This window comes from Cryptomeria japonica, chromosome 7, assembly GCF_030272615.1.
Source record: "Cryptomeria japonica chromosome 7, Sugi_1.0, whole genome shotgun sequence".
Lineage (NCBI taxonomy): Eukaryota > Viridiplantae > Streptophyta > Pinopsida > Cupressales > Cupressaceae > Cryptomeria > Cryptomeria japonica.
In genome coordinates, this window is record NC_081411.1 from 788,116,300 (window position 1) to 788,128,772 (window position 12,473).

Sequence of the window (12,473 nt, forward strand, 5' to 3'; positions counted from 1 at the left end):
AGTGTAAGTGAACCGATATGTATATTGAAGAAGTTGGTGAACCAATATGAAGAGGCATGAGGAGATTCAGTGAACCAGTGTCGGGGTTTCACTAAGTGTGATTACCGGTTGGTAGTCTCAGCTCTATGGTTATCGGTTTGGCGATCCAACTTGTGTGATAAACCAATGATACTCTATGATGAGTTAGCTAATAGATGTGATCAAGGTGCCACTTTAGCTTTGTGCACATGAAGGATTGAGGCATAAGAAGATCAACCGCATTTGGAGTCTACCTTGGGAATGATCATTCTTCTTAAGTGGTATGAGAAGAGAGCATGATGGGTTACTGATTCCCATGTGCGGTGATGAATGAACAATGCAGATTGTCTTGTGATATGTTTGAAATTGTAATGCCCTATGCAATATGTTTGGACAGTCAGGATTGGACCGCTTGTGTTGTAAACCTAAGATACTTAGGGTTTAGGGTTTATGTTACTGACCTATCTATTGTCTATAAGGTTGATGATGTTTATTATTGAAAAGTTGTTGGAAAATGTTGTGTGTATGTATCCGAGTGAAGAGATACTTGATACTTGCCAGACCAGTAAGAGGTAAACTGCAGAGTGTGATTGCAGAGTAGAGGATATGAAAAGGATCTACCTTTGCATGTAGTGTTGTTATCAGATCATAGTTTTTCCTATTGTCTTCTAATGATTTCAACAGATGGAAAATCCCTTTACTGGGTAGCTTTAATAGGCTTATTGTAAAACCTATAACCAGGTGACTCAAGATCATTGAGTTCTTTAAATCCTCTAGCGAGGTAACCTTTAACAGGGTATATAGCCATCCCTTAACCGGGTGATCTCTAACAAGATCAGTTCCTAGCAGAACCTTATTGTAAAGTCTTTAACCAGATTAGGCTCCTAATAAAATGAGCTTCAAAAGAGTTCAAAACAAGCTTGTGGGTACTCATCCCCACCGTGGTTTTTCCCATTTGGGTTTCCACATAAAAAATTTGTGTGTTATGTGTTATGCATTTTTCTTGTGATGTTTATGAAGTATTTGGTTGAAGAATTATGCATGCAGGGTTAATAGGTTATGGTATTTTTAGTATACCAAATGCATATGTTTATGGGTGAAGTTGATATTGCATAATTGATTGTATTTGAAGTATTCAGACCTATCAGTGTATGGTGTCTAGTGTCTTACTATGTTTAACTGGTATTGCCATGGTTAAGTTCAGTAATGGTGATAACCAGTTGGTTTTGCTTTAGCAAGATAAGTTGTTAAGAGAGTTTTTATCTGTACTGATTCACCCCCCCCCCTCTCAGCACTAGTTGGGGTATCTATTGTTCATCATTATTCATCAAAACCTCTCAAACACTAAGTTCACATATATATTTAGCCTAAATTTTTTTCTCTATTTACTCATCTCTTTTAATATCCATGCTAAAGTTGAGACTTCAAATCATAAATCAAACCTTCGACATTGCTAATTAACAACATATCATTAACATATAAAATAATAATCACTTAATTCAAGTGTCACTCTACATATTTTCCACTCTTGCTAAGTTTTAATCCTCCTTGAACATGGTGCATAATTACGGGGGGTCCCCTAGTCCTCTGCCTTGTGCATATCCCACTCATGTTGAGATTCCTTAGGAATCCTCTTCATGCATCATTTCTTCTTTGGAGGAGCATGTTTTACACACAATCACTATTGTCATTTCTCCTTTGGATGACCTACAACTCTCTAACAAGTGGATTGGGTCTATGACTTCTGTTGACAAATATTTTTAGTAGCCTATGCTCCTTGTCAATCCCCGAGGGAACTTGAATCTCAAGTCTAGAAAAGTGTTCTCATTAGTGAGACTTGAGGTTTATATGTTTTGAGGCCACCCCTATGCTCTTTGAATTTGAGGAAGGGATGCCTATTCATCTTTCAAACTCCATAATGAATATAATACTCGCTGCTATGAATAATTCCATGGTAGGGAAGTTCTTCTCCTTTTATCCAACCATTGGCATGGTTTGGCATTGGGTGTGAACAAAATAGAAACAAAAATAAAGTCTAACTATAAGTGCCATGGTTGGTGGTCTCTTTCTTTTCATATTTACTTTCAAAGAGGATCTTTTCTTTGTCCTTACTATTGGATATTTGATCTACAACAAACACAACCTATCCCTCTACCACAAGAAGATATTTGATCATGTTGTGGATCTCAACAAGATTTCCCCTATTTGGGTCAAGTTGCTAGGTCTACCCCTTGAGTTATGGGATGATGGAGTTTTTAAATGGATTAAAAAATCTTTTGGACACTTTGTCTCCATTGATAACATCACAAAAGAAAAATCCAGGTTAGTCTTTTCCACATTCTATGTTAATATTGACATACACAAAAAAATACTTAATTTTATCATTTCGACTAAATTCAGAAAATAAACCTATCCTATTTTGTATGAAAATTCTATTATCCTCAACTAGAATTGCTAAAAAATGGGACATAAAATCTTGTAGTACAAATCCCCTAAAAATAGAGCTATAAACTTAAGGGATCTATATCTCTACAAACAAACAAGGTTAGAATCTACTCCTTCAAAAATGATCTCCTAAATATAATCATCTCTCCTCCCAAATAGGCCCTCCAAACCCCTTAGTATGTCACCACTAGTTATAAAACTAGATCTACTTCTTGATTCCTCTATTGTTGCCAATGAACAACACTTTGACTCTCCAACTTTGCATCCCCTTGTATCCTCCCACTCTATCATGGGTGAGTTTTAATCCTCACTCTACATCCCAGAGGAGAAGGAAGGAGTATAACTCACTTGTTTCTCCTCTAAAATTCTTACAATGGAATAATAACGTCAATTGTGGAAACCCCAAGAAAGGAAACCTTGTTGTCCCTAGGAGCTATCTCAAGCATTCTCCTTAAGTATCTTGATGTGTGATGGTCAAACCCCAAAAAATAAGAAACAAGAAAGTAGATGCGAGGATTGACTCCAAGCCAAGAAGACTCTTGGCAACAAACGAGGCAAAATGAGATAGCCAAAGAAATTGCTAGTGGAAGGAAAATGATTGTAAAGTCCTCTATAAAGAACTGTGAATGAGATTTCTATCCTAGAATATGAGAGGTCTAGATGGTTCTTAGAAATAATTTTCTCTTAATAATTTCATCCTTGAGAATAAGATAGATGTCTTTCTCCTTCAAGAATTTAAGGCAACTAAAACTACTTTCCCAATTGTTGCTAACTACATTTGGTCCTTGACTAAGTCTGCATTAATTATGCTCAAGGAGCAAATGGGGGCATTGTAAATATGTGGAACGTTTGTCTTGTTTTGAGAACTCTCTTTACTCTTTATTAGAAATTTAGTCATCAAGTTCACCTCTTCAACTTTCTCATGGATTATTATCAATATTTATGTTGCTAATATGTGAAATGCAAGAAAAGTTATTTGGCATGAAATCTCCTTATAGATCTTGGCTAATGAAGACTCTCTTTGGATGATTGCTAATGAATTTAATACCCGCTCTTCCCTTTAGATAACCTTGGTATCTTAAATGATTACACTGATAACATGGTTGATCTAGTGGACTTCATAAAAAACATAGGTGATGTTATCAATGTAATCATTGATTTAATAGTTTCACCTAGAATAAATTGCTAAAGAAGTTCAACAACACTTCCATTTTATTGGAAAATTATTTGGGATGATATACTAATTTTTTTTATTGAATCCCAAGGAATGTAATGGTTTCTTATTTTAACACTCCCCTCTTGAATTTGGAAAAACTTGGGGATTGTTGATTGAGGTGTTAGCATGAACAATGGTAGGAGGTCTAAAATGGGTCTCCTCTATTGAAAAGTGAGATTTATTACACCAAGGTTACTAAAAGATAGGTCTTGGATACATGGGACATATCAATGACAACAATATAAATGTATTCAAGGGGCTTGTTGGTATTTTGACACTTCAACTTAGATTTAAAAATGAGATTTTGTATTCTTCTCATAGTTTGACAATCAATTTTTTTGGTATTTTCTAGAATAAACTAATGGTATGATGAAAGAATAAGTATCTGGTAGAATATTGAGAGGGGGGGGGGGTGGGTGAATCAATATACTCAAAAACTGATACAAACTCCCAGTCTCGAATTCAAACTCACAAAGTAAACTTTCACTATCAAGATCAGTACTCAACATCAATTGGTTTGACTGTTATAACAACTTAACAGTAAACAACTTCAAACTTGTAAACATCAATAATGCTTAATCAAATATCAATATATTCATCTCTCAATGCTTCTAGTTATCATGCCTTATCATAATAGTTAAGTAGTTAATCAAATCAACAAATAAGATCATAACCACAAAAGCATTCACCACTTGACACAAATATTTATACATGGAAAACCCAATAGGTAAAAACCACGGTGAGATGAGACTCACAAGGATAGCTATTTGAACTCTTATTAAGTTTGCCTTGTTAGGATCCAAGCTTGTTAAAGCTTTACAATAAGTCCTGTTAAGAACTAATTTCGGTTAGGAATCACCCGGTTAGGGGATTTACAAATATGCCTTGATGAAAAGCACAATACCCTATTAGGAATAACCTCGCTGGAGGATTTGAGAATCCAAACTAATGGACCACCTTGTTAGAGGATTTAACAAGTAACCAAGCTTGTTAGAGATTACCCGGTTAAGGGATTTCTATTCTACTGTAATTGTTAGAAAACAACAGGTTTTCATGATTTGCTTGAATAACACTACATCTGCTTGATCAGATCCTTCTTAAGCTTCAATCTACCTTTACTCAAATTGGAGATCCATCCACCAGTTTGGCAACCATACACTCAACTGGTTTTCTGCCAACTTTTCCAACTTTGCCAACTCTTTTATAAACAACTTCATCGATCTTAAATACAAATCAACTAGGTCGGTAACACAACAAAAAGATAATTCTCATCATTGAGATTACAAACAAGTCAGTACAATCTTGACTGTTAAAAATCATAACAATCTCTTCACATTCTTCAAGAAAATTCCAACCACTCCATGATCACCACTTCATCGGACTTGTAACTCATCACGCACTATGCATTTGATGCAATCCACTTTGCTCCTTTCCAAGATAACAAACATGCCAAAATAATCTGAGCTTATCCTCATACAATGATCGCACATGTGTCCGTCATTACCGCTCATCATTAGATCTTAAACCAACAAACTTGATCGGTTAGGGTTTAATCAACAAACAACGGTAGGGTTTACCGGTTTACAAAACATAGAAAGGTTTAACCCTTTACACTGGTTTAACGTACAAACTACCATATACCGGTTTACAACATCTTCCACAAAGTTTATCATACCAGTTACAAGACAATAGCAATATCAACAATAACATCAACAATATCATGAATACCATTCACTGGTTCAATTGACATCAATGACAACATATTATCAATGCAATCTATATGCAAAATGCCAACAATCTGAAAATGCCAACATGAATATGCATAAATCATACATGAAATAGAACTATTTTAATCCAATAAGATTTGTTATAATGAGCTAATCTATCAAAGATTATGAAATAAATATTAAAAGGTAGGGTGATACGAAAGATGAAATAAATATTTAAGAACAACAAATACTTAGATATTGTTAATTACACAATTATTTGTTGCATATGATGACTAGATTGGGTTGAACTAAACCACAAAGATATAAATCAAAATTTCACAATTTATATAAATACAATGCAATCTTCAAAAGAATCAATCAAAACTAGTTAGATATTTAGAATTCAACAAATCACACAACCATTTACCCATGCACACATGTGAGACAAACTTATTCTTGAACATGTAACAAAAAATTTATTCAAGTTATCTTCATGAACTGAATCTGAATCTAATCAGTAATAACATCAAACTAGTTTTTTAGGCAATCAACACACAACAAAATAGTTGAATATAAACTTTGTTTTGTATTCAAATTCAATAGTTTTAGTAGGAAACCACACCAAAAATGCATGATAATTTCACTATAATGTTTGCAAGAGTCCAATCCTTTCAATCACAAAATGAAGGGTTTTAATAGATTTTACAATGCTCAGTCAACAAACCCAATACGAGAATACATGTACGGGAATACTAGTACGAGGAAAATTTTACGAGAATATTCTTTTAGGGTTAGGGTTAATTTTGTTAACTAACTTTGTATGTTGCCCTAAAATTGCATGTTATAAGTGGCTGGAATGTAAAAAATTTTTTAATGGTGTTGTACTATTTTATTGGATAACAAGAAAAGATTGGATGACTATGTTATGTGGATGTAGCCCATCTTGGGTGAACCACATTGAAATTGTGTGTTATTTGTGTTGTGTATTTTTCTTCATCTTTTGTGTATTTGAATATGCATATAATTATTAATTTGTATTTGATCTAGATTTTCCCAAACCCTAACATTCATGCTAACATATGTATTGATGTTTATATTAAGGATTTATGATGGTTACTAATCCTATTGTCAAATGTATATATGGATGTGTATGTGTGCAAGTGAGTTGTGTTTTGTTTTGATGCAGGTACCAGACATTGACTCCACCTGGCTTCATAGGTCTGAGCATGCCTAACAATCCCCAATGGTAGTAATGGAGATAACATATAGGCTCAAGTTGACTTAGCCCTAACCATTGTCTTGTATTATGACAATCATCCCTGGTCTTGTATTTACTTGTTCAAATTTACCTAAAGGCAATATTTGTAACAATGAGTCAATCACTTGAGTATGTGGTGAATGTTGTTTCTATTTTGGTTATGGTAAGTATTCATGTGAGGTATCTTTAATTATATTCCAAATTGGTTATTTTAATCTAAGTGCAAGTATTTATAATTATTAGTATAATGATGAATATTATTTTTTTGGGTCAATAAAATAACTATTTTTATTGATATATTGTAAAAGCCTGGAATACCAAAGATTTATCCACTGGTAGTTTCAAAAACCAATCCGAACCTACCACACCAACCTACCATCAAGTGGGCATTTCAAAAAATAGACCTATCTATTCTACCCACAAACCCAAAACAAACTAATCAAAAAATGTAACATTTTTTTTCACAAAACAAAACAATTCCCAATCACTCATTCCCAATTACATATTTTCACCACCCCCATCAATTTGCAGTACCTCTATGTTTCTTTGGCTTCTATTCCTCCTTGCCCTTCAGCTACCCCCAATACCTTGACCATGTGCACCACAACCCCTACCTCTGCCCTATGGATGACCACCCCTCCAATAATCCACCAGCTTGTATTTGAGATATGAACAGTCCATCAACTCCCTCGACAGTCCAGATGCCAATACTATCTCCCAATTAGCCACATATTCTCTAACAATACACCACCCCTCCATGGAAATATGCATGCATGTGTTTCTATCCTCCATGGCTTTCCACAAAATGAAAGGATGCACATTTGGTGGGTAGCCAGGAACCACCATCCAATCACAGAGAGTCGAGACAAACCCTCATCTTGGCTTTGTCAGTGCAAGTAGGGAATCCAATCCCACCCTCCATTCTAGTTTCACACAACTTTCCATTATTCTCTTCACCTCTTGAACAATACTACACTCCAAACCCCACACATAAAACATGGAAGAAATATCTACATTCACCTGGTACTTCATGTTTGCCAACAAAAATTCATACCCCAAAACTTGCCTGACCTAGATGAGAAAGAAGGGTTCGTTTGTAGTAAATACATTCTTCAAGCAGTCAATTGTAGTCTTTCCATAGAAAGCCATTTGTTGTTTGGCCACTTTCAGGCTGAAATTGGCCTCCATGTAATTTATTTGCCAACACTCTGCTTCTTCAGGAAGTTTCCAGTCCAATTTCAAATAGTAGAAAGTGAACACAAAAGAAGAGGTGAAAGCAATAAGAACCTGGAGCCTCAAAGCATGCGGGCAATAAATGCCTGAGCCCCTACACTCTGCCACCTCAAAAAATATTGTCCTTCCCAATGTTCAAAGATGCTAAAAATTAATTGGAATGAATGCATGACATGTACCCACACATCACCAATTTATTACCGTCGAGATCACCCTGCCAACTCAACTACCAACTCGGATAGTGAGTCAACCAAAGCATTTCCTTTTCTATACACATGTGAGAGTATGAAATTTTTTAAACCTTCTAATTTTCTTTGAATAATTTTGACCCACTTGTCAATTTTTGAAACATGAGCACTCCCATTGGCAATTGTGTTTATTACTATTTGAGAATCTCCTTCAAGATGCATTTGATCCTTTTCACCAAATCAGTTGCCAATATTGCCACCTGTATTTCTACCTCATTGTTTGTCCCATTCTCCAATTTTTTTGAATCTATGGCAAAGATGTTACCATCAGAATCCTAAGCAAAACACTCTGCGCCCAAAGGCCCAAGATTCCCTTTCGATGCACCAAGAAAATTGACCTTCCCTAGGTTGTTCTAGTTTGATCCACTCCACATCTTCCTTATTCCTCCTAGATTAACCCTATACTGCCCATTATTAGGCAATAATGATGAATATTATTATTTAATTATATGGTGTTATTTATTTTATTATTAATATTTAATAAATGTTCTCACTATCTAATTTATGAAACTATTATTATTTGAGTTATTTTGGTGGGGAATAACAATTAATATAAATTTGAATTGTGTAAATTTGATTTGAGTGGGATGATTATATATCTTGGTTTTGATGGTTTAATTGTTTTTTATGATTGGTGGGAGTTGGTTTTGTATTTTTGTGAGTTAATCTTGGTTTATCAATTAATTTACAAGTTTATTGTGGGGGTTAGTTGAGTTTTCCCATACGCAATTTTGTGAGGGAATTTTCATTATTTCTTGTGTTATTCTTGGAGAGGAAAACATTGTTCATTCATGGTGATTGTTGAATCTTTGGAAAAGGGTTGTTTTTGTGTGAGAGTGGGAAGGATTTGAAGGAGTTTTATTCCATTTTTCTTGTGCATTTTGGAGTGGAGATTGCTTGGATATTTTGGCATTCCTTCTTGGAGGATTTGCTAATTCATTTGAGGTTGGTTTGTGACTTGTTTCTGGTTGGAATTTTTTGATTGTGCATGCTTTCATCTGAGCTTCATTTCCTCTTCAATTCTTTTCAACTGTGTTGTTTCTACAAGACCTAAGGTAGGGTTTAAATCCCCTTTCTTTTTATTTATGATATGCAATTGTTTTGAAAAATTAAAGATATTTTTGAAGTACTTTTTAAAGTTATTTGAAATAGTTTTGATTGAAGGGCAAGTATGTGATGAAATGGCTTTGTTTTCCTTCCTTCTCTCTATGGATTCTATTGGATTGTTGTAGGGTTTTAAATTTATTATGAAAGAAATTTGTTTTGATTTGATTTTAGATATGAGAAAAGGGTGCATTCAATGTGATTTTATTATGTTAGAATAGTTGGCCATTTGGAGGAATTGATTATGTGTTGCATTGATGTTTTGTCATTGATGCCAACACTAGCTATTTGGGTGCTTTACCGGCACCCTTCTGGTCCTGGTAGGTTGAGTAGTTTCTGGTTGGTTTAGATTCGATATGATTCAATATGGTTTGGTTATGGAATTAGCTTATTCATGATACTCATATTCATATTCAGTAAGTTGGTTTTGGTCTGTTGATCAAGTGCTATCTTGTTTGCTTGGAAGCTTGGCTTATGGTTTCAGCGAGGGTTTCACGAGTAGAGATTTTGATGAAGATCTTTGATGATATGAATAAGTGGTGTTGGTGCAGCTTCTAGTGGAGATTCAGGATGTTGTTGGTGATCATGTTTGAGACTTGGCGGATGGAGATCATTGCTTTAGCGTGTGGAGCTATATTGGGTCCCGGTTGATCTTGGTTATGGATCTGCTTAATATAAAGTGTGGATTGGACCTCTTAATGTATTTCTAGGATGTCTTATATGTTGGATATTATTTTTTTGGTCTAAGGCCAACATGTTTTATAATTATGTAATTGGTTTATTGTCTAGTGGCCGACCTAATTGTTTATGGTCGAGTGTTTGCATATATATGATGTAATATCTCATTGTAGATCATTATTCATGGGATAGGATAAGTATATAGGAATGGGATATGGATATGTAATGTGAAAATAATGCAATATCATTCAGGCAGAGGATTTGATTGATCATGGGAGATCAAATTGGGTTTATGTAAGAGGATTTAGTCCTTCGGTATAGAGCTTAATTGGAACTGTACTCAGGCATAAGAGATGCTATCTTTGCAGTTCAAACACTTCTCCAGATTGTAGTATGGATTTCTATGTAGCCAGTGAGACTCCTTTTGTGATGAGCAGTGCGCTCTATGCTATTGGACTTCCTGCAAGTGTAGGTCCCTCAATTGTAATTCAATACTTACTGCAAAAGTATTATCTGATTGTGGGTAGGCTTCCCACCATGGTTTTTTCCCTTTATTGGGTTTTCCACATATAAATCTTGGTGTCATGTGGATGGTATTTATTTTGTGATTATTGTTTATGCTTAGTTGGTTTAACTACTATTCTGATATTTGGATTAAGCATTCTAGTATTAATATTTTGGGTTCTGGTATTAAAGTTTTAATTGCTAAATGTTCTTGTAATCTGTGACAACTGATTCACCCCCCCTCTCAGTTATCTTCTGGTTATTTGGATTGCCTAACAATTGGTATCAGAGTATTGGTCCTCTCTATAGAAACCTTAACTGCTTGAGGAAGATCCTATGGTGACTAACAGTTCAAGTTCATCTATTTCATTTGGAGCTATCTTTTAGAGAGATATTCCTAGGCTTGATGGAACAAATTACACAATATGGAAGATTTGGATGGAGAATCATCTGAGATGTCTTGGCAAGGAGATTTGGGAGATCACACAGAATGGTGTTACACTTCATAATCCGACATCTGGAAATCCTCCTCTGACAAACTTGGATAAGGAGCTTGAGAATGATTGTAGAGAAAGAGAAGCCCTCTTGTGTGCACTTTTTGATCAACAAATAATGGGATTAACTGACAAATCATCTAGAAAGGCTATATGGGAGAAGTTGGAGACTCTTAATGAAGGTGACCCTATAGTGAAGATTGCTAAAATTAATGGTTACTGAGTGAGATATGAAAATCTGAAGATGAAAGAAGATGAAAGGATTATTTCATTCATGAAAAGGGTAAATGAGATTGTTATGGGAATTCAATATTGTGGTGGAACTCTGAGTGAAGATGAAATTGTTTCTAAAGTTCGGAGAGCCCTACCATCGGCTTACAAGATAAAGGCTACTACTATTATGAGTTGAGAACAATGGCTAATACATCTATCAACTGAGATACCTTGGTTGGGAAATTATTTTCTTTTGAGCTTGAAGAATTTGGACCCTCTGGAGCTGTGAAGATTGAACCTCCTTTTCATGCATCTACATCAACAATCGATAAGCAAGATTGGAAAGCTTTATATGCAAAGGAACTGGATGATATGAAGAGAGAAGATGATGAGTTTGAGCATCTTTAAGCACTATTTGCTAGAAGAGTACCTAAAGGACCGGTAGGAAGTAAGTATGAAGGAAAGCACCTTTTAAATGTTTTGCATGTAATAAGATTGGTCATTTTGCACCTAGATATCCTGAAAGGAATTCAAGATTTAAAGAAAGAGTTAGAAGATCTTTTAAGCCTAACCCTAGATATCAAAACAAGTATAAGTATAGGAAAAACAAAGACAAATCATGCTACATAGCGAATGAGGAAGGCATTACTGATTTTGATGATGAATCTACAAAATACTCTGCCAGTGGTTCCGATAATGGAAAGGAATGGGTGTTCTTGGCTATCAAGGAAGATGTTCCGGTACTAGAAGAGAATGTACCTAAATAGAAGACACTTGCTGCTAAAATTGAAGACAAGGATGAATGGGTAATTGATAGTGGTTGTTCACATCATATGACTGGAGATAAAGTGAAGTTTCTATCTTTGCAAGAATATGATGGCAGTTTGGTTAGATTTGGAGATGACAAAGCATGTATGATCAAAGGAAAAGTAACTATATCATTGGATGGTAAGAACAATACTGACAATGTTTATTATGTTGAATGTTTGAGGCATAATCTTTTGAGTGTAGGACAATTGGTAGATAAGGGATTTCAATTACAGTTCAAGGATGGAAAATGTAAAATCATTAACAAATCAGGTTTGGAGATTGCAACTGGTACACAGACAAAAGGTAATATATTTCATTTGAATTCCAGTGAGAAGACATTTTTGATTGCACAAATTGATGAAAGTTGGCTATGGCATAAGAGGTTGTGTCATGTAAATTTTTATTGCATTGCGAAGATCAGTTAAACTAAGATAGTTATAGATATACCTAAGATTGTGAAGCCCTATAATTTGGTATGTAGAGAATGTCAAATGGGTAAACAGGTCAAAACCTCTTTTAGGAGTATACGAGATAAATCTAATG